The 22,481-nt window shown below is 41.9% G+C and overlaps 1 pseudogene; it reads right to left on the reverse strand.

The window, feature by feature from the left end:
• Positions 1 to 533: 533 nt before the first annotated feature.
• On the reverse strand, positions 534 to 14,168 carry LOC124077769 (peptidyl-prolyl cis-trans isomerase A-like; annotated as a pseudogene).
• Positions 14,169 to 22,481: the final 8,313 nt, after the last annotated feature.

Here is a 22,481-nt window from a genome sequence, read left to right on the forward strand (position 1 = left end):
CTGTGACTAATCCACTTACAACAAAATAATCTTTTTTTTTTTTAGTACTGGGGATTGAACTCAGGGGCACTTGACCACTGAGCCACATCCCCAGCCCTTTTTGAATTTTATTTAGAGACAGGGTCTCACTGAGTTTCTTAGTGCCTCACCATTGCTAAGGCTGGCTTTGAACTCACCAACCTCTTGCCTCAGCTTCCCGAGTCCCTGGGATCACAGGCATGGGCCACCATGACTGGCAACAAAATAATCTCATGGGGATGTGTAATAATGAACGCTCCAGCCTGATTTAAAAATGTGCTCTGGGCTTCCTTCAGCGAGTGTAGACCTTCTATAATCAGAGGCTTCCCTTGGAATCCCGTTTCATTCCAAAATGATAGAAATGATCCAGGCCTACAGCAAAAGCCAGGGTCATTCCTGAGTCCCCTGAGCACAAAGCATAGCACCAAATTTGGAGAGGAAGCCAGGCACATCCCAGCGCCTGGGGTGACACAGACAGAGCTCACACTGTGGCCCTTGCTAACTTGAAACAGGGTTCACTTTTGAAGCTCGAAGTCTTCTGACTGTTCTGCCACAATCTATAAACACGGGCCAGAGAAAAATACCTTTCAAAAATACAGTAGCCTTTCGGTCAACTCCAGGATACCTCGTGAGCCACTAGAAGATGACAATAATACAAACGAAAATGCAGCCATCTTGCCAGCGGTTGGGTCTGAGTGTTTCCCTCGGGGCCAGCGGTCTGACATGGGACATTTTCTGATTGCTCCAACTTGCTCCAGTCAGTCTGTCTCCCTGGCTTTCCTCACAAGTCACATGGCAAGGGGAGGGTGCCTTACACGCAGCATCAGGAGACCCGGATTCCAGTCTCAATTCAATTTGTTCTTTCATTTACCCGGGATTGTTGGAGGACAAGTGAGTTTTCCACATGTTGGATAAGAGTTTCCCAGACAACAGAAAATTTTTGTGAGCCACAGATGTTTGGACTTTCATTGTTTAAATATGGGAAATTATCCTAAGGTATGGAATATATTAAAAGCATTGGCCCTGGAGCCAGGATTCCTGGGTTTGAATTCCAGCTTCACCACATGCTTGCTGTGTGACATTAAGCAAGGGACTGAACTCCTCTGGGCCTCTGGGGATAATGAGGGTGCCTACTTCACAAAGCAATAGTGGCAAAGGTGAGATAAGTCAACTATGGAAAGCACCTAAAATAGTAAGTACATAGCACATAAAATCATTTTAATAAATGTTATCATTATAAAATGAAACATAAATATAATATATATATAACATACCCACATCCATTAAAACATATAAATATTCACATATACACATATATACTTTATAAAATATATGAAATATATATTTAAATGCATAAAATTGTGCCTTTAGGACCCACTGAAACATATTAAGGAGACCACATTTACCTTAAATGACCTCTGAAGATGGTTTTTAACATCTCATGTTTGCCTTTCTTAAAAATCCGGTCCCCTCTGCCATGTCTGGCTCTGCCTGACTGTCTGGCTCTGAGCCAGATTGCAATGTTCTTTAGAACTGCAGCTAAAATAAGAGCAGAGGTCTGAAAGACAGTCCTGGAGGCTCCCATACGAGTAAAACATAAGGCCCTGACATCTGGACATTGTGTCACTTAATTTTGACTAATCTGAGCTGCTCTGTGGACATTCTGGTTCTTGGAGATGTTCTAAATCTGAGGCTTTTAGCTGCCTTCACAGAGCCTCCGAGCTCTAAGACTGCATCTCAGGGGCTATCATGACAGAGGAGGGGAAGGACAGGAGGGAGTTATCTAGAGAGGCTCTGGGCCCTCTGCCTCCATGTCCACCTGAGCAGCTCTGACAGATGTTACAGAGTGTGTTTTACATATGACACCATTTGGAAAAATGTTCCGTGGCTAAGTCAATCAATAAAGTTGACAGCTACTGTTCTACAGTGTTCTCTTTGCTGCATAAATGACATCTGGACTTAAACTCTGAAAAGAAAGTATGTTTAAAATATTTCAAACAAGAAAAAGTCACAAGCCTCACATCACTAAGAATTAAACATAACAAGAAATTGTACACAGTAACTGAGACTAGGTAAGTATAGTGAACACTTCCAAATAAGCCATCATAACCATAATTTGTAAGTTTCTTTAATGAGGTTAGGACAACCCCACATCCCATCAGAGCCATCAAGTTAAAGATAAGTAAATATAAAATAAATAATGATTTTTGAGAAGTCTAAAATACTGAAGATGATTGGGCTGGGGGTGTGGCTCAAGTGGTAGCGCGCTCGCCTGGCATGCGTGTAGCCCGGGTTCAATCCTCAGCACCACATACAAACAGAGGTGTTGTGTCTGCCGAAAACTAAAAACTAAAAATAAATAAAAATTTTTAATTAAAATAAAATAAAATACTTATGATGGCTTCAAATGGAAAGGAGAGTTACATGGGTGGGAAAAGGAGAATTTTAAAGAATTCTTTGTCATCCAATAACCAAGAAATGGAAACAACTGGAGTTTTCATCAGCAGATGAATGATAAAGAGGACATGGTGTATCCACACAAAATGGAACACTACTCAGCCATAAAAATGCCCTGTCATTTGTGGCAACAAGGATGAAACTAGAGATCATTATGTTAAGTGAAACAAACCAGGCATAATTCCACTTCCAGGAAAAATATTAAAATGCTGATTCCATAGGAATTGAGCATAGAATGATGGTCACCAGACACTGAGAAAGTGGGGGAATGGTCAAGGAAATGTTGATCAGGAGATACTTACAGTTATGGGTAACAAATTCTGGTGTGCTACTGCACAATGGGGGAAGACATAGATAATGACAATGTACTCTATACTTCAAAAAGCCAGAAGAAAGGATTTTGAATATTTTAATCAAAAAGAAATAATAAGATTTTAAGAAGGTAAAATGTTTATCCTAATTTGAACATCACACAATGCATTCATGCATACAAACATCACACGTGTATGATTTTTACATGCCAATTAAAAACAATAAAGAAAGAAATGATTTTTCCAGAATTCATGAAAGGAGGCTCCAATAGTGTGTATGAACTTCTAGTTAGAAACATCCTTACAGCTCTCTTTGCTGTCTGATCATCATGTGAACTGCTTCCCTCTGCCACACTCTTCCACCATGATGTTCTGCCTCAGCTCAAGCCCTGAGCAATGGAGCCAGGTGCCTATGGATTGAGACCTCTGAAACCTTGAGCTTCCAAATAAACTTTTCCTCATCTAAAACTGTTTTTATTGGGTCTTTTAATCACACCAGTGAAAAATCTGACTAAAACAGAAATTAGTACCAGAAGTGGTGTCATTGTTTTTCCTAACGTGACCATGTGGTTCAGAAGATTTTGGAGTTTTTTGGAAATTTGGAGGAGAAATTTTAAGATGTTTAAAAGTGCAAGCTGTAAATGCTTTAAATTGTGTAAGTGGAGCTTAATGGCTGATTCTGGTGGGAACTCAGAAGAATAGAATGCCAATAGGACCATGGACAGTGAAGACAGGGCTCAAGAGGGCTCAGAGAAAAAAGATGGACACTATTGGTAATTGGACTAGAGGCCATTTGTGTTATGTTCTGTCTGAGAAGTTGTCTGCATTGTGGCCATGTCTTGAGACTTTCTGTGAAGCTGATTAAAAGTGATGAACTTCTTAATCTGGCAGAATAAATTTCTAGACAGAATTCAGACAGTGGCATGGATAATGCTGGTGGCTTTTAGCCAAATTTATTCTGATAATCAGGAGCAGAAAGATTTGAAAGTCTTGAAATGTGGGAATAAAACTGGAGCTAAGGAAATGGAAATTGTTAAAGACATTACTGCCATTAAAAAATGCTGAAGACTTTTCCCACAGATGATAAGAAAGATGGCTTGAGGGTATCTCAGGGACTAGCAAGATAACATCCATCTCAAACTCAAGGAAGTAAAAGTAAAAATTATTTTAAGAGACCAAAGGGGTATTCTTCTTGCACAAGGAGACCTAAGAAGTTTTATCAACATGTTCAGTCACCCAGACACTCAGAAGCTGCTACAGGCATGGTCCCTTGAAGCTTCACTACTGCTTGAGATAGTGACAGACCCTGGCATCATCCACATGGTGCTGGTTCTGCAAGAATGCACAATATTGGAGTTAGGGGGTCATAGAGGCTTCCACCAAGATTTCAAAGGAAAGTCTAAGAGACTAAAGGGCAACTCATTGAGACGGCAAAGTGTGGATATGTGAGGAGGAAGCCAAAGCTGCAGTGGAGAGCCTTGAGTTTAAGAAAAGCAGTAACATGGGACATCATCCTAGGAAAGCTGCAGGAATTGAGCAGAGATAAGCCAACAGAAAGGTCATTTGGGCTGCAACCAACAAGGTCATGGGGCAGATGTACATAAGCCCTTTGGACAGAACATCACCATGTCATGTGCCCCAGAGGCCAGATGTGGAACTACAGGCTTTGTTTGCCCCGCTGGATTTTGGTCTTGCTTTGGTCCCATCCCTTCTTTCTATGCCCCCCTTTTTTGTGTGTGAATGGAAATGTTTACTCTGTAACTTTATATATTGGATACTTGTAAATTGCTTTGATATTCACAGAAGCTCATGATGCAAGCTTACCCTGAGCCTCTGAGGAGACTTTGGACTTGAACTTTGGGGCAATCATGGAACTGTTGAGACTAGGGGGAACTCTTGGAAATGGACAAAATGCATTTTGCATTGTGAGTTAGTCATGAGCTTTTGAGAGGCAGTGGTGGAATGTTATAGTTTGGATGTGAGATGTCCCCCCAAAAGCTCATTGGGAGACAATGCAAGAAGGTTTAGAGTAAAAATGTTTGGGTTTTTACAGTCTTAACCCAATCAGTAAATCAATTCCCTGATGGAATTGGGTGGAACTGAAGGCAGATAGGATTTGGCTGGAGGAGGTGGGTCATTGGGGTGTGCCTTTGGGGTATATATATTTGTATCTTGTGAGTGGAGTCCCTCTCTGGTTCCTGATCATCATGTGACTTGCTTCTGTTCTGCCATACTCTTCTGCCATGATGTTCAGCCTCCCCTCAGGCCCCAAGGAGTGGAGCCAGCTATTGATAGACTGAGACCTCTAAAACCATGAGCACTTAAATAAACCTTTCCAACTCTAAAAACAAACAAACAAATACCCTAAAGTCCCTAAGTGAAAATGACACATTAGCATGACTTTTCAGCAATATTAAGCTCCTTCTTGTTCTAACTCAATCTATCATTACTAACTGTACCAGTTGGGATTGTTTGAGCTGCAAAAAAGAAAAATACAAAAAAGCAGTGATTTAAAATTTTATTTTTCTCTCATAGTCATGAAATCTAAAAATGATTAATCCAGGCCTTGCATCACACTCTACAGTATCAGAGACCCAAGCCCAGTCTACCTTATTGAGTGGCTTCCATCCTCAAAAGCCACTTCTGGCACGAAATGGCTACCAGAGCACCAGATATCATGGCTACATTCCAGAAAACAGGGAGAAGAAGAAGAGGAAATCCTCCTTCCTTCAATGAGACCTCTAGGAAGTTTCACACACCCCTCTGCTTATATCATGTTGACCACAACTCAGTCATATGACCACACATAACTTCACAGAAGGCTGGCAAATATGCTCTTTATACCATACAGATCTGTATCGAGTCAAAAATCAGGCATTGTATTTCTATGAAAAGAGACAGAACAGACATTGGATAATGAGAAAAGTCTCTACCATGCCAACTCACATCCTGATTTTCATTTTTACTCTTTAAATAAATCTATGCACTTGGAAAAGAACGATATACCATTATTTCTTCTCCCCAAAATTATATTATAAGTACTGACCTTCAGGTTAATGTCAGGCCATAAATACTTATTAAACACGTATCAGGTTTCATACAATAGAAGACGATTCAATAATAAAGGAATAAATATTAATGTATGAAACAACATCAATGAATCTCAAGCTAACCATGCTGAGAACAGCCAGACCAAAGACAAATGGAGTTATTGTTGTAGGACTCCATGGACGTACAATTTCAGAAAATTCAAACCAATCTATGGTGACAGAAAGCAGAACAGTGGTTGTCTGGAAACAGTGGGCAGAACCAGAGAAGGCTTGCAAGTGTACTCATGAAAATTTGGGGTGATGGGTAAGTTCATCATCTTGATTGCATGACGGTTTCATGGGTGTGTACATATGCTTTAGCTATGTGCAGTTGACTCTTCATCCTGTGTTTGTCTTTTTCTTTTAAAAAGAACCTATCAGTGGTGTTGCAAAATGGTGTAGTCAATATGGAAAGCATCATGGAGATTCCTTGGAAAGCTGGAAATGGAACCACCTTTTGACCCAGCTATTCCTCTTCTCGGACTATACCCAAAGGACTTAAAAACAGCATAGTACAGGGACACAGCCACATCAATGTTTATAGCACCACAATTCACAATAGCTAAACTGTGGAACCAACCTAGATGTCCTTCAGTAGATGAATGGATAAAAAACAATGTGATATATATACACAATGGAATATTACTCAGCAATAAAAGAGAATGAAATCATGGCATTTTCAGGTAAATGGATGGAGTTGGAGAATATCATGCTAAATGAAGTTAGCCAACCCCCAAAAACCAAATGCTGAATGTCTTCTCTGATATAAGGAGGCTGATTCATAATGAGATTGTGGGGGAGAGGAAGCATGCGAGGAATAGACGAACTCTAGATAGGGCAGAGGGGTGGGAGGGGAAGGGAGGGGGCAGGGGTTAGAAATGATGGTGGAATGTGATGGACATTATTATCCAAAGTATATGTATGAAGACATGAATGGTGTGAATATACTTTGTATACAACCAGAGATATGAAAAATTGTGCTCAACACGTATAATAAGAATTGTAATGCATTCCGCTGTCATATATAACAAATTAGAATAAAAAATAAAATTAAAAGAAAAAAACCCTATCAGGACTGGGGTTGTGGCTCAGTGATAGAGTGCTTGCCTGGCATATGTGAGGCACTGGGTTCGATTCTCAGCACCACATATAAATAATAAAAAATAAAGGTTCATCATTAACTAAAAAAAAAAGTCATTAAAAAAAAAAAGAACCCATCATAGGCTGGCACTATGCTTTGCACTGGAGGTAAGAAGTGCACTATGGGTCCTGGCCTCCCGTGGCTCATGGCCCAGGAAGTCATTCTGATGAATAAATGAGGCTTGTGAATGTAAATGGGGCGAATGGTTCCCCCTAACTCGGGCCATTCAGTCTACAAACTGAGGATCAGATCTGTCCCAGGACACCACCTGACTCCCACACCCAGCCTGAAGCCACCAATCAGGCTGACCCTAATTGATCCCTGTCCACACTGAGGATCAATGAATTTGTTCGCTCTCCACTTTAGATCTATGTCCACATAAAGCTTTGGATATGCAGGGGGAAGAGCATATTTATATTTTAAACATCCCATAGTAAATTGTATATTTCCACTTTTGGAAATGAAATCCGATGGCATGCTTTCTTCACTTTTCACATCTGGGTTGCAGAGGGGGAAGGATCATATGACAAAGACGAGTAGCTGGCACAACTATTCTTCTGAAAGAATAATCTAGGGAAGCAGCATTTGGAATCTGCTGCTTCCAATGACCAACATACTCATGTCTTGGTAGGGCCCTTGTAACATGTGCAATGGTGCAAAAGCGCAGCGCTAAGCTCCTGAAGTCTCCGTCCAATGTTGGCTCAACGGCAAATACTATAAAGAAAATTCTTTATTTTCTTCTTAATACCCACCCCCAGGTATCTAGGGCCTATGAAGTCTGATAGGGCCTGTCCTTAGAACACAAAGCTGTTGTTGCAACCTTTTCCACTTTGTGGGGGAAAAAAATTATTCATTGTGGAGCTAACAGCTTCCTCATGAATTCAAAAACCAAGCTGGGCACCATGGCACATGCCTGTAATCCCAGCAACTCAGGAGGCTAAGGCAAAAGGATCACAAGATAGAGGCCAGCCTCAGCAATGTAATGAGAACCTATCTCAAAATAAAATAAAATGGGCTGGAGATATAACTCAGTGGCAGAGCACTTGCCCAGCGAGCACAAGGCCCTGGTTCTAATCCCTAGCACCATTCAAAAAAATTTATGTTGAAGAAGAGAGGGTTTTTTCCCCATCTCCCTGAGGCCTTTCTTCATTGGGCTGTGTAGCCTACACATCACTGAGTAGGGAGTGGTCTACAGAGTTGTATTAAATGTCCCCCATTCGCCTGATCCAGTGCCTGATACCCTAGAATTATTCACCCCTTCAGATCAATATGCTGAGGCTGAACAGTCCCCCAAGAAAAGAACAAAAAAGTCCAATCACCCAAAAGGGCTTGAAAGCCTTGTGCAAGTTACCCCCAGATGGGAGGAAATGGACAGGTGTTCCATGTGATCTGCATGACCTCTGTGGACCTGGCAGAGCTATGGCAAAGGACAGTGTCAGAAGGATGAGGTGGTGACAATAAGCTTTGGAGGTGCCAAATTTTCTCAAGAGCAAAACACTTCTTAGAGTGAAAAACTGATCTGCAGTGTTCAATTATCCCATATAAAACCACTGAAGCTTAATTCTTTTAAGTGTTGAAGTGTGCTTTTAAAGACTCTTTTAAAGAGTTGAGGCACTCCTGTCACTTTCATTCACCCTGTCCCCTGCAAATACAAGCAGCCTTGCCCTCCTGGTGAGGAACTGATTGACATTTGAGGTGTACTGACCTAGTGGTGCGTGAGGCCCCAATTACCCTGGAACGTCCAATGGCTAAGGAACTCTGCTGATGGAGATGGCCTCTCTCTAATTGTTCCTTGATGGGGCCCCTCTGTGCATTCAAATATATTTTCAATGCAAACTCAGAAGGACTTTCTTAGTTCTTAACTGACTTTATCTTGTCATCTTACATTTCCTACTGAAAAGTCAGTTTCTCCTATCAGTCTTTTTCTGAGATCATTTTGGGAATGGCCTCTCATCCATGAGAAGTCCCAGAGCAGATGTGGGAAGGAGGGAACAAGGAATCCATAACAATTGTCAACATTTATTCTTTAACAACAAACAGCTTGACCCTCCTGCATAGAACATTTGGATAAAACCATTCACTTCTGCAGCTGATGGGAATAATTCTATCTGAAACAGAAGTTTGCCATTATAATGTGGTTTTTCCTGAGAAGATATTTCCAAGGAGGTGGCAAGGTAGGGATAGGGAGATGTCACTGTAAAGCTCACAAAACATGTACAGTGACCAGTTGGAGTCAGTGCCCATCCATATGTCACAGAGAAACTTCACCACACGTGGCCTCAGCTCTCCCAAGCTTGTGCACCTTGCTCCGTGTCCTTGGACAAGTCACTCTTTGTCTCAGAGTCTCATTCTCATCTGTACAAAGAAAATATTGGACCAAGGGACCACTGCAGTCTGTCATGATCTATCTTCTATTTAAATCTAATCCATGGAATTTCCTGGATTGTCCCCTTGTGGCCAAGTCTTGTCTCAATGCCTTAACTCTTTATAGCAAAGTTTCTCAGAACTCCCCAAGGAAGTGCACTCTGATGTTTTAAAATGCCACATCTAATATGCCAAGACAGAACTCTTTTAGATGCATATTCAGAGTTCCTCATACCAAACAGTGTGAAGGCCTACTGTCTGCTGAATGGACTTTCTAAAAATTATCCATGCAGAATGGTTCACCACTGGGGGGTGATTTTGCCCCTCAGGAGACATTGGGCAACATCTGCCATTACTTCGTGTTGTCACAACTTATGGGGAACACTCTCAGCATCTAGTCAGTAGAAGCTAGAAATTCTGCTGAATACCAAATGCACAGGTTAGCCTAAGTGATGGCCTGACTGTAGAATAAGCAAACCCCAGAACCAATAGTGCTAAGGCTGAGAACCCTTGGCCCAGATTCACAGATTCCACAACACAGTACAGCCAGCTCCCCCAACACCCTAGAGTCCACAGCCTTCATCTCTTTGCAGCCACATTATGAGGTAGTTCGAAAGCAGCTGTGGTGGAAATATTTACACCACAGAAATTGGCACGCTCTACAAATCTAGACTAGTTTATTTCTGAGAACCAGTTGTTAAATACTGACCGGCTCAAACCAAACCAACACATGAAATAACACAAAACCCCAGTGTGCTTTCAGCAAGAAGAGAAACTTTACCTGTGGATGAATAATCTGACCTCATGACACCACCATGACAGAAATGACAAAATGGCATAGTCTGATGACATCATAAACAAATATTTGAAAATTCTCATGTCATGTTGTTTCGTTTTCTTATTCCTGTATACCCTGCCTTCTGCCAAAGAGCATTTGAAGGGGAAACTAGGAAGCAAACAGCAGACTTGTTTATGAAATTCTTCAGAGGGAAAGCATGTTGGAATAATAATTTAATACATTTAACTTTGAAAACTTGATACACACAAAAAAAGGTCAATACTCAACCTTTGCAAAACCCAAGGAGCAAGCAAGGCAGTGCTTCTGCACCTGGCCTGGCCAGCTGAGAGTAGCATTTCCTGATGGGGCCTGGATGGTGACAGATCTGGACTGTACTGACCCCAGGGAAGACCACAGGGCCTCCTCTTGCCTCCCAGGGCTCTGCACAGAAGATGGATGCCCTACCCAAACTCAAGCCACATTGGAAGGAAACTTTTCTCAGTTAGCTCTCATTGCTGTCTTGATATTTGTCTCTGGTTGCTATGGCAAAATCTGGCATTGGAATTTTTCTGGGAACAAATAGGAAATAGTTGTGGGGGGAGGTTCAGGACCCTACACACATTTAGTTTGTGTTATAAACACTCAAAATAAAATAAAGCATTGACTCATTGAACCGAAAGCAAACCAAATAACAACAACAAAATTTTTTTTTTAAATCCTCATTCAAAAACTCTTATTTTGTTGCAACCGTGACCAGCTAGAAAACTATGTGTTCTTGTAGACAAGGTCACAGCAAAATAAACAAATATACAGGCCCGTTGGGGAACAGGCCACCCTGGGGCAAGACACACTCTGCCTTCAGTGTGTTTGATTTCTGGAGCTAGAAGAGCAAGCCCCACACAGAAGAAATTTTCCATTTGTGACAGTTGACTGTTTTGTCCAGCTTCACTGAAGTGAGTGCCAGGACCGAAGCCACTCACACTCCAACATCGAGAGTCTGGAAGAGCCTACAAGGGCAGGCAGCCTGTGACACACCTGAGACCCAGCTGTGTCACAGTGACTCTTTGTTTTTGCCTAGCTTTCTCTTAGGCCTCTATATCTGATCTGCAGTCTCCACCTTCCTCCTGAGCCCAGATTGATCTCTCAGGTCATCTTCACTGACTTATCTCCCAGGGCCAGCCTGGGAAGAAGCATTGCTACCCCTACCAAGAGACTAGAAGAAGGTGTGAAAGTCCTCTGGATCCTGATGGGCAGGCCTGATGGGTGTCCATACCACAGAAGGCTGCTGTCAAAATACAAAGGCTATTAAGAGACGTCTGGGAGAAGCATCCTGTTTGTGCTCTGAATGGCCATCTGACTCCAGGCCATTTTTCCCATCCTCTATGCTAAAACTCTCCAACACAGCAGCCCTGCCCCATCAGGCTCATCCCTCACCATCTCTTGCTTCCGTCACAGATGCTCCTGACAAAATCACCAAAGTACATCACCACACCCAGCCATCTTTGCTTGTTGGAGTTCCCCTAAGAGAGAACATATTTGTCTGGAGGAAATTCTTAGTTAAGCCACATGGGGAAGATAGGCAAGATCTGGAAGGTGCATTCAAAGAGCAAATAGTGGCCATGTAGCCGTTATTCATAACATAAGGAAGGAAGGAAGGAATAAAGCAATAGGCAACAGGAGGCTGGGCCAGGGTGCGGGGAACTAAAAAGGTAGTAACTAGAAAACTGTTTTTCTGGTACTCATCTCTGCCTCGTACTGTTCCATTCTCTTCATATCTATCAATTCATTTAAGTCTTACGATCCTTTGCAGTAGTTAGTAATATTGTTCCCATTTTACAGATGAGGAAACAAAGGTTCAGAGAAGTTCAGTACCTTAACCAAGATCACTTAGTGGATGAATGGTGGGGCCCATGAGTGATGGCCTGACTGTAGAGTCTGTGCTTTGAGTCACCCTGCTCAGTGACCTTAGCAGCTAAGTCTCTGGTTCCAATTGAGGTAGGACAGCAAACAGAAGATGATAAGGATGTTACCAAATATAAGCAATTGCCAATGTAGAACACACCATTATTTTATGTATTACCACAAAGAAAATCATGTTCCCAATTACACCATCCTGGTCAGTAAGATTCTGGTTTCAAAGATATCAAATATTCAATGAAAAAGGTGCATCTTAGAAATGATGAACATCAAAGAGGGATATGAACCTGTTCGCTGTGGAGTGTGCAATGAAACCTTCTCCTCCATCTCCCCTTTGAAATCTCTAGTAATGTCTACATTTCTCACTAATCCTTTTGTGAATATGGATTTGCTGATGGGGAACAGGAAAAAACTAACAGAAACTTCATTTGTGTGGACACGAACGTGTGTGCATGTGCACACCTATGGACAGATACAAGGCAAAGACCATTTTGACAAGTTCAAATTTAAGTTACCCTAAATTTAGCTTGAAAATGTGACTGCCGTATTTTCTCTTACCAACCTAATCTTTCTCCTGAGCCCTTCCTTCTCCTTAGCGGTCAGAGAAGGAAAATTAGATTCTGTCACCCAATCCAATAACTGGCACAGTCTCCTACATATTTCAGTCTTGAACTTTTCCTCTCCCAGTTTCCCATTCCTCTTCAAGATGGCCCCTGGCAGAAGAGCTGGCTTTGCGGTTGTGGGGAAGAGGAGGGAGGGCCTTGGTCCACTTGGTTCAGAGGTGCAGGTCCTTGCACCGTCTCCCAGTGCCTTTAGTTTTCACCCAGGAAGGCCTCAGTGCTGAAGTCTGGTGGCTGATCAGCATTGGCTGGGTGCGGCCTTGGTGTGGTCAGAGACCTGATGACTCAGCTCCCCTTAGGTCCTCACAGGAGTTAAGATCCCTGAGATCTGGCTGTGTTCCCCATTTAATCTCCATCTTGGGCAGTCCCCATTTGGAGATGGTAATTGTAAATTATATAATGTAAACTCTCCTAGTAAACTCTCCAGCCAGAGCTACTGGTGGCCCTCATAGCATGCTTGCTCAATGAGCTTGGGGTGACTTCTCAATCCTCCTCCCTGCACCAGCCACTATACTGAAACTGGCATGTTAAATAAGCTACTTGTCTTCCTGGATCTACTAGTGATCCCCAGAGAGGCACAACTGTTGACACTGACCTGTACCCAGGAGAGACAATCATCATCATCCCTGAAGGAGGACCATAAACATTATATAATTTACAATTAGTACTGACAGAATTAATAAAGATCATTATCAACTACCAAACACATTAGTGTATGTTCTAGTCTTCGCAGATGAGCAACAAATTTCCAGCTTAGTCCATGGTTTTCATTTATGTAGTTTTTATTTTATAATTGCAAACTTAAGTCTGCATTCCAGCTAGACTTCGAGAAGAATAAGGAAAATGTGGAACCCCAAGAACTGCAGTGAGAGCACAAATATCATAAGGTATTGCAAGCAGATGGGGTGGAAGGGGGCTTGCCATTCCCCAGAATGGTCTGGTAGTCAGGATTGTCCACCTTCAGCAATGGTGTTTTTTTTTTTTTTTGTTTGTTTTTGTTTTTTTTGCTAGTCTTGCCATTATGGACCCAAAGTGCTCCATGGCTTCCATAACATTCAAGCTGTGTTCCACTTTCCCCAGGACCACGTGCTGGCCATCCAACCACTCAGTCTTGGCAGGGCAGATAGAAATTTGGGACCGTTTGTGCTTGGTTCAGCATTTGCATGGACAACATCCCAGGTCCTATGTGCTTCAGGGTGAAGTGATCATCATCAAATTTCTCCCTGTACGTGGACTTGCTACCATCCCCCAGTGCTACCAGTGCCATGGTGGCATGGGAAGTCACTACACTGACATGCAAATCCTGGAATAATTCTATGAACGAAGGAATGCTTATACCAGTTTTTTTCTCTCCAGTGCTTAGAGCACAGAAGTCTTCTGCTGTCTTTAGGACTTTGTCTTCAAACAGTTTATAGGAGACACAACTCGAGGGTTGTCATCAATGGTGATGCTGAAGAACACAGAGTTGATCATGGATGGTGGTGAGCAGCTCTTGGAGATGGTAACATCTGCATAACCATTTCATGATTTTAGACTAGAGTTTCATGAAGGCAGGGCCTTTGCTTATCTTGTTTATCATTGTATCTGCATGCATAATAAGCACTAAATAAATATTTATCAAGGGCATGTTAAAGTTTAAAAAGGGGAGAAAAGCAAGTCATGTGCAAATGATATTGTCTAAGCCAGTGTTTCTTAACTGGCAATAACTTCCCCGCTAGTGGACATCTGACAACATCTCCAGGCATATTTGATTGTCACAACCAGGGAAGGGGTGCTTCTGGTACAGGTGGCCAGAGGCAGAGATGCTGTTTAACATTCTACAATGCACAAGAATTACAGCAAAGAATTGTTTGGAAAAAAAATGTCAATAGTGCAGAGTTGAGAAACTCTGATCTAAGGATTTGAGAACTACAGACCACGGTGAGCTGATAAATATTTATAACAGGATCTGTGGGTAGGGAAGCAACCCTGACTTGTAATCCAATTTATAAGGCATGAACTATAACCATGACTGATTTCAAGCTCCAATATGGCATCATGAAATGCAGAGTTGGAAAAAGAGGACACAGGTGAGCCTTAGTATATATTATCTCTACCATATAGTTACAATAGATATAAACAACCTCAAGAGCACAGATAAGGGAACATACATTAAAATAACCAGAGCGTGATGAATTTTGAGTGTTATTGCCTTTGTTATAAGAAAATATTATTTAAAGATAAAATTCTGTAATTTAATTCTTATAGTTGTTCTATTTTATAATAACTGGCTTATAAAATTTCTGAAAATTAAACATCAGCGCTTGTGAGTCAATACAAGCCAGCTTCAGCCTCTGTCCCTGGCTAGGGAGAATGTGAATGAAGATAGATAAGTTGAAGGATTAAAAGGAGGCAGAGGTCAAGGTGCAAATATAAAACATTGCCCTGGGCCAGTGACACAAGAAGGGGATATGTCCTAAAGCATGGAGCACCTTGGGAGGTGGGAGCATGCGAGCTGCCCAGAAAGGGAAGGAAGTCGGGGTACAATCCTTACTAGTTGAACCAATCTATGTACTTTGAAATAGTTAAAATCCACCTTCCTCTCCACATCCCAAGCAATTATAAAAACAAAGACTACTATTTACCATATGGTAATTTCAGGTGCCAACTTGAGTAGGCTAAAGGATACCCATAAAGCATTATTTCTGGTTTATCTGTGAGGATGTTTCTGGAAGAGATTGGCATGGAATCTGCAAACTGAGTAAGAATGGTCCACCCTCACCTAATATGGGTGGGCACTATCCAATGGACCAGGGCCCAGATAGAGCAAAAAGGCAGAGGGAAGGTGACTCCTCTCTTCTGGAGCTGGGACACCCATCTTCTCCTGCCTTTGGACATTAGAATTCTAGGTTCTCAGGCCTTTAGCCCTGGACTGAGAGTTACACCATTGGTTTGCTGGGTTCAGTCCTTTGGATTTGGACTGAACCACGCTACTGGCTTCTCTGGTCCTCTTGCTTGCAGATGACAGATCATGAGTCTTCTCAGACTCCTTAATCTCATGAACCAATTCTCATAATAAATCCCCTCTCACCTATCTACCTATCCATTGATCGATCTACCTTTCTTCTATTGTTTCTAATACGCCCCACTAAAAACAAAAAACAATAATAGTATTCCTCTGTGCCTCCCCTAACAGAATGGGAAGAGTAAATAGAATTAAAGTGAGGGGAAATGTTTATAAAGTTTCCTATTTTTCTTAAAAATAAAAAAGTAGAGGACTATTGGGTTATAGTGTGCTACTGCAATGTGCAGACATAATAAATAATGTAACTGACAGTTGCATTAGTCAGTTTTTATCACTGTGACCAAAAGACCTGACAAGAACAACATAGAGGAGGGAGAGTTTGTTTGGGCTTATGGTTTCAGAGGTTCATCCATGGGCGGCTGAATCCACCACTCTGGGTCCAAAGTGAGGCAGAACATGGTGGCAGAGGGGAAAAGTTCAGGATGACAGCCAGGAAGCAGAGTGAGAGCTCTGCCCACCAAGGACAAAATATAGCACCCCAAAACAGCCAGGCACGGTGGCACATGCCTGTAATCCCAGCAGCTTATGAGCCTGAGGCAGGTGGAACTCGAGTTAAAAGGCAGCCTCAGCAATTTAGTTAGGCCCTAAGCAACCAGTAAGACCCTGTCTCTAAATACAAAAAGGGGTAAGGATGTGGCTTAGTGGTTAAGTACGACTGGGTTCAATCCCTAGTGCAAAAAAAAAATAATACCCCAAAACACATACCTAGTAACCCACCTCCTTCAGCCACACCCCAACTGCCCATAGTTACCAACCAACAGAACCATATCAGTGAATTAATCCACTCATTAGGTTATACCGATCATGATCCAAACACCCCACCTCTTAATGTTCTTGCATTGTCTCACACATGGGCTTTTGGGGGATATCTAAATTAAACCATCTACCTTCCACAGATGGGAGAAAAGAATGCACACTAGCATCAACAACATGCTGTTCAGCTCAGACAGTCTTCTGTCGGACTCCCCAGGAGAATCTGACTCAGTAAAGGCATGTTTCAGGAGTTTATCCAAAACTTAAGAGTCATCATGGCTACAGAAGAGAACAGGCTGAAGGGTTGCCACTGACGAACCAAATCCATTCCCAGAAGCTTGAGATGAATCTACCAGGTATCCGAGAGAAAGGCATATCTCCCCTCTGTAGACAAGAAAAGTTCCATGGAGACAAGTCTCCCAATCCCTGGAGAGGCCAGTGGGTCTCTTTCTGCAATTGCATTTCACCTCTTTGGGGAAACATATTCCATCTGCCCACCTCATCTGACTCACTCTATTCAACAAGCATTATGTTTGAATTCCACGTTTTTTTAAATAAAAATACTCAGGACACAACTCAAAAATATATTTACATATATTTTATATAGTGGAATTTAGAAAAGAGACTAAAACAACAAGGAGCAATACTGTTCTGGGGCTCAGGAAACAGGGGCCTCCCAGTTCCTCCTCTGATTGTGACCTTTTCCACACTGGGCAAAAAATGAGGGGCACTGAAATGTGCCCACCTGGAGCCTGCATCTCCCCTTCCAGACAATTCCTTGAGTACCAGAGACACTGAATTCCCTATCCAAGTGGTCTTAAGTTGACTTCCAGAGCCTTCTCAGGTCCGTTCTCTCAAAGGCAGGTTCAAGAAGCAGCCACCAGGTGGCTGTTCGCAGGCATAACAGCTTGAATGTGCAGGTGGGGTGTCCACACACACACAAGATGAGGACCAGGCCATGAGCAGAGAGCCCAGAGCTTCTCAACTACCAAATTCCTGAATGACCCTCCGGGAGTCCCCAGATTCTCAATCTATACCCATCCTTCTGTGCAGACATATTTGCAAAGGCAAGAGAATAGAGCTTATTTTATTTAGCAGATTGTCAGTTTGATTTGTACTTTTAAATATTTAGACATGAACCTTCATTTTTATATTTATTGGGTTTCCACAAAAGTTAGGGAAAGACCCGGGGAAGGAAAAATGTTTTTAAAGGAAGGGATGAGGATCACAAAATTTTTTTTTTACTTGCTTTGTGGTGCTTAAGACAGCATCTGGCAACATAGCAAGTACACAAATATCGTTGAAAGAGAAAAGAAGTAGGGGAGACAGGGAGCAATTTGTGATAAACCTTTCACACTTTCAGGAGTTTGCAATACAGTCATAGAGGTCTGAATTCCAAGCCTGTCTCTACCATGTCATGTGTGTATCTTTGGACAAGTTATTCAACATCTCTGATCTTTAATTCCCTCATCTGGAAAATGGGAAAACCATGCCTATCACATACTAAGAGCAAACGAGTGTGAACTACTTACATTATTCTCATCATCACCAACGTTTTCAATGATATACTCCACCCTCTCCATCTCATTTAATTAAAAAGCCATATTTGGAATATTAATTTGTTTCAATTTTTGCTGCTGTGTGCCCTATGCATAAAGAGGAATATTCCATGACCCACATTTAGACCCCACCAACATTCTGAAATGCCCCACCACCACCATAACAGATACTGCTGGGGCCACCCATTCCCTGGGCATTACCCCTCAGTACTCAGCAGCTAACTTCCCATGGCCAGTACCAGCATGTCACTGCAAAAGGGCATCCTCAGCCCTCCAGAGCCCACTTTGTCACTGGCATGGCAGGAGAGCCTTCAATTGATAATGGGTGTAAATGGGTGAGAATGGGTATTCCATACACCTGCTCTCTCACTCCCAGGGTAGGATAACTCTGAGGTGCACATTCCACACTGAATTCCATCAGGATCACTTTCTAGTTACCCTCCATGATAACCTGCTTAATAATAAGCCCTGTGGTTGCTGCACGAGTAGGCATGAGAGTGGCCACGCCTGTTACTAGGGCCAGTGTTCTTTCTCAGTGTTCATCCTCAGCACTTGCTGAATGTTCTGAAAAATCACCCTTCACATTCGACCAACAGTGCTTCCTGAGAAACATAAAGTTCTATAAAGTGAGATCCAACAGTGATTTCATTCAATAAACTAATAATTATTCTTTTAATCCGATAGTTAAGCAAAGGAGAATAGAAAATAAATGATCACCCAATGTTTCCACCCATGGATGTTTTGGTGGGGTTATTGGAAATTTTCCCAAATGGCTAAGTGTGGTACCATGACTACACAAAGTGTATCAAATAGGACATCTGCTCCCAAGTACTTTTGTACTTGGTAGTGACCTCAGGGCTTGACAAATATGTTGTCTCCATGTTTTTATTTATTATCTCATAATCCTTCAGATGGTGACAAATTCTGAGATTATAACAAATATATTAAGATCCCGATATGAATATAATATAACAAAAAAGATGACCTAGATCTAGGGAAGGTGAAAGCCAACTCAAACAGTGGCTAAACTGGGCAGCTGTTTGCAGTTAGGTCCAATTAACAAGTTTTAAAGACAGCATTACGGGGATCTCTTTGAAGTATGTTGTTCCATGAAGGTTTTGCTTGAAAGGGCTTTCCCAATGGAAACCAGTCAAAATCCACAGCTGAGCAGCTTAACTTCCTATTTTGACTTACATACCACGTAGTTCACAATTTTAATTCATTTCCCCCAGTTTGGGTTATGAATATTTCCAACATGTAACAGAATGTCTGGGAAGGAATTTTTGCTGAAAAAGACATTTGTGCAATGGAGAAGGGAGAGAGCAAGAGAAGAGGGCTCCTGTGCTCACATTTATGTTCTGTTGAACTGCCAATCTCCATGGAAAAGTAAATTATAAAACAGTATTGATGTAGTCAATAAGGCATATGAGAGCATTATCTTCTCCAAAATAAAAGCTGCACACAGTCAAGAACTCTGTCTGGTTCATCACTAAATCCCTAATACCTAAACTGGCACATGACAGGGTTATAACCCGTATTAAATGAATGATTGAATGAATAAATGAATAAGCGGATATTTACTGAGTGAATAAACAGATGTATGAATGAAGTAACAAAATGAATAAATTACATACATATGCTTGGAAAACACAAGCCAAATCCCCTGACCTACATAAGTATGAGTGACACAAAGGTACACACATAGAGAAAGGGAGAAGATTGTCTTAATTCTTCTAATTATTTTGCTGCTGTTGCCTATTTGGAGACAGTTTGGAACTTAAATCTCAGTTTCAATTTGCATCTCTGACAAAAAGAGGTGGGAAATTCACCTAACAGGGTAGCTGACATGTGGTCAGTACATCATAAATATTTGAGGATTAATGAGGGAAAAGACAACACAGTGCTAGGTTCCATAATCCCTGACCAGAAGAGCCTGAAACATCTCCATTTCACTCCTTGTGTATTTCCTAAGTCTTGTTCATTGACTTTCCTGTGTGTCCTTCTTATTCTATTCTCGGACACTAGGTCCAGCCCCACAAGAGAATTTTGTGAAGAGTCAGGGAGCCATCTTCCTTCCCTCTGGTCCCCATCTCAAAGGCAGGAAGGAGTCAGTGACTTTGTTGTGAGTTAAGGTGTTTATTTAGAAGATGCTCTGGAGATAATAAGAGATGGGCAAGAAGGGAAGGCTTTGATAACTGTGTAGCCTGTCAAAATGCAGATTCCTGGCTCCCAGCCCCAAGGACCTCATTTCCAGGGGTCTGGGGTATAACCTGGGAATCTGCATACTAAGTACTATCCTGGCTATTCTGATATAGATAACGAATCACAAGAGACATGGGGATAAAAGAAAAGCAAGCTGGAAAGAGAAAATTCTTCATCCCAGAGGACCTTTAAGAAAGTAATTCTGACATCAGTTTGGTTGGTGTCATCCTGGGGAATCCTTCGGAAAGTTCTCGAGCATTCTCTAAACAAGATTTTAACTTACTTGAACTTTAAAAAGAAAGATCTAACACATATTCTTTCTTTTCTGTGATGGCAGGGGACACACACATACATGTAATCCAGCAACCAAAGGGCTTTAATTTTACAAAGTCTGAAAATTCACCATGAAAGAGAGGGCCCTTGAGCACAATTTGGGTGGACATCCATGCTTCCTACTTTGGAAACTTTCCCCCTAAGGAAAAACCTGAGCTTTGAAAGTGTCATAGAAATGAAAAGAAAGACAGCTAGGAAATAGTTGGAGTGATGTTGCTAAAGAAAAGCAAGAGAAAGAAGCAGGGGCACTGACCTGTGAAACTGCCCACGTGACAAAGCCTGAGGGCAGAAGGGAGGGCTAGACAGAGCTAGACCCCACGGAAGAACCAGCAAGACAAGTTCCTGAAACTCGGAAATTTAGAGACTTGTGATCTATCTGTCCACGCAATAGGTAATTTCAGAGTCGATGGTGTACTCCTGGAAGACAACCTGAAACCTGGAAAACCCAAGACAAACGGTCTGTTAGCACAAAGGATCTCAATGGTTTAAATCCTCCATACATCACTCCCGCATGAAAGGCTTTCTCTATAAACACAGCAGCAAGACCACACTGCCTTATATCAAAACCTTTCCAACTTGTTTTAAAGGGGGCATGATTTTCCACTGGGCATGTGGTTTCTTCACAGTGTCATACATATACAAGCACACATATACCCTGCCTGCCTGTGTGTGCAAATAGCAGAGAAATTTGGCATTTTAATAAGTAATAAATGCCTAAGGCTTGGTTACTAGCTTGGGAAGCCTTAAACTATGGACTAGTGTGATACTTCCACAGTGTCAGCTGGTCAGACTTTGATGCTTCAGTGAGCTGGCCATCCAGACCCATTCCCTTTCCCTGTTCCTAACCTGCAACCAACGATCTGTCTGCTCTAGGGCCTATTGGAATAAGCAAAGTTTCTTATTTTTGTTTACTCGCCATCAGGTTTGGTTAAAAATTAAGTGGTGAGTGTATGGTAAAGGTCATGTGACTACACAATGGACACAGGCATGTTGGAAGGGACAGAGGCAGGAGAAGACAGAACAGAACTCCTATGTTAGTCAGCTTTTCATCCTATAATGAAAGGCCTGAGATAATTAACTTATAAAGAGAAAAGTTTTATTTTGTCTCACAGTTTTGAGTTCCAGTCCATGACTGGTTGGCCATTACTTTGAATCTGTGGAGAGGCAGCACATCATGACAACAGTGCATAGCAAAGCAAATCCTTATGATCAGGAGAAAAAAAGAGAGAGAAAGAAGCCAGGTTTCTACAATCCCTTTTTAGGCCACACCCCCAATGACCTAAGGATCTCTCACTAGGTCCCACCTCTTAAAGGTTCCACCACCTCCCAATAGCACAACCCAAACCTTATCACATGGGCCTTTAGGAGACATTTAATATCCAAACTATAGCATTCTTCCCCTGATTCCCAAAGGTTTGCGTCCATCTATCTCACAGTGCAAAATATGTTTAGTTCATCCCCAACAGTCCCCAAAGTCAACTCTTGCAGCATTGCTCAAAAGTCCAAGTCTACAAAGTTTCTTCTGAGACTCAAGGCAAACTTAGCTGTGAGCCCCTGCAAAAATTCAAAAATAAAGTTAAATACTTGATAGATACAATGGTAGAACAGGCACAGGGTAAACATTTCTATTCCAAAAGGGAAGAAAAGGAAAATATAAAGAAGAGATCAACCCAAGACAAGACTGAAACCTAGCAAGGCAAACTTAAATGCTAAATCTCCATGTACAGCATCCAGGGCACACCAGGGCAGAAAGTGGGCTCCCAAGTGCTTGAGCATTTCTGCCTGTAGCCTTGCTGGTTGCAGCCCATGGCCTCTCCCTGGGAAGTTGTGTATGCTGTCTGCAACTTCACTTTGCACATTGCTAGCACCTCCTCT

Source organism: Marmota monax, unplaced genomic scaffold, assembly GCF_021218885.2.
Source record: "Marmota monax isolate L192 unplaced genomic scaffold, Marmota_monax_Labrador192_F-V1.1 WCK01_AAM20220418_F8-fsc00077, whole genome shotgun sequence".
Taxonomy (NCBI): domain Eukaryota; kingdom Metazoa; phylum Chordata; class Mammalia; order Rodentia; family Sciuridae; genus Marmota; species Marmota monax.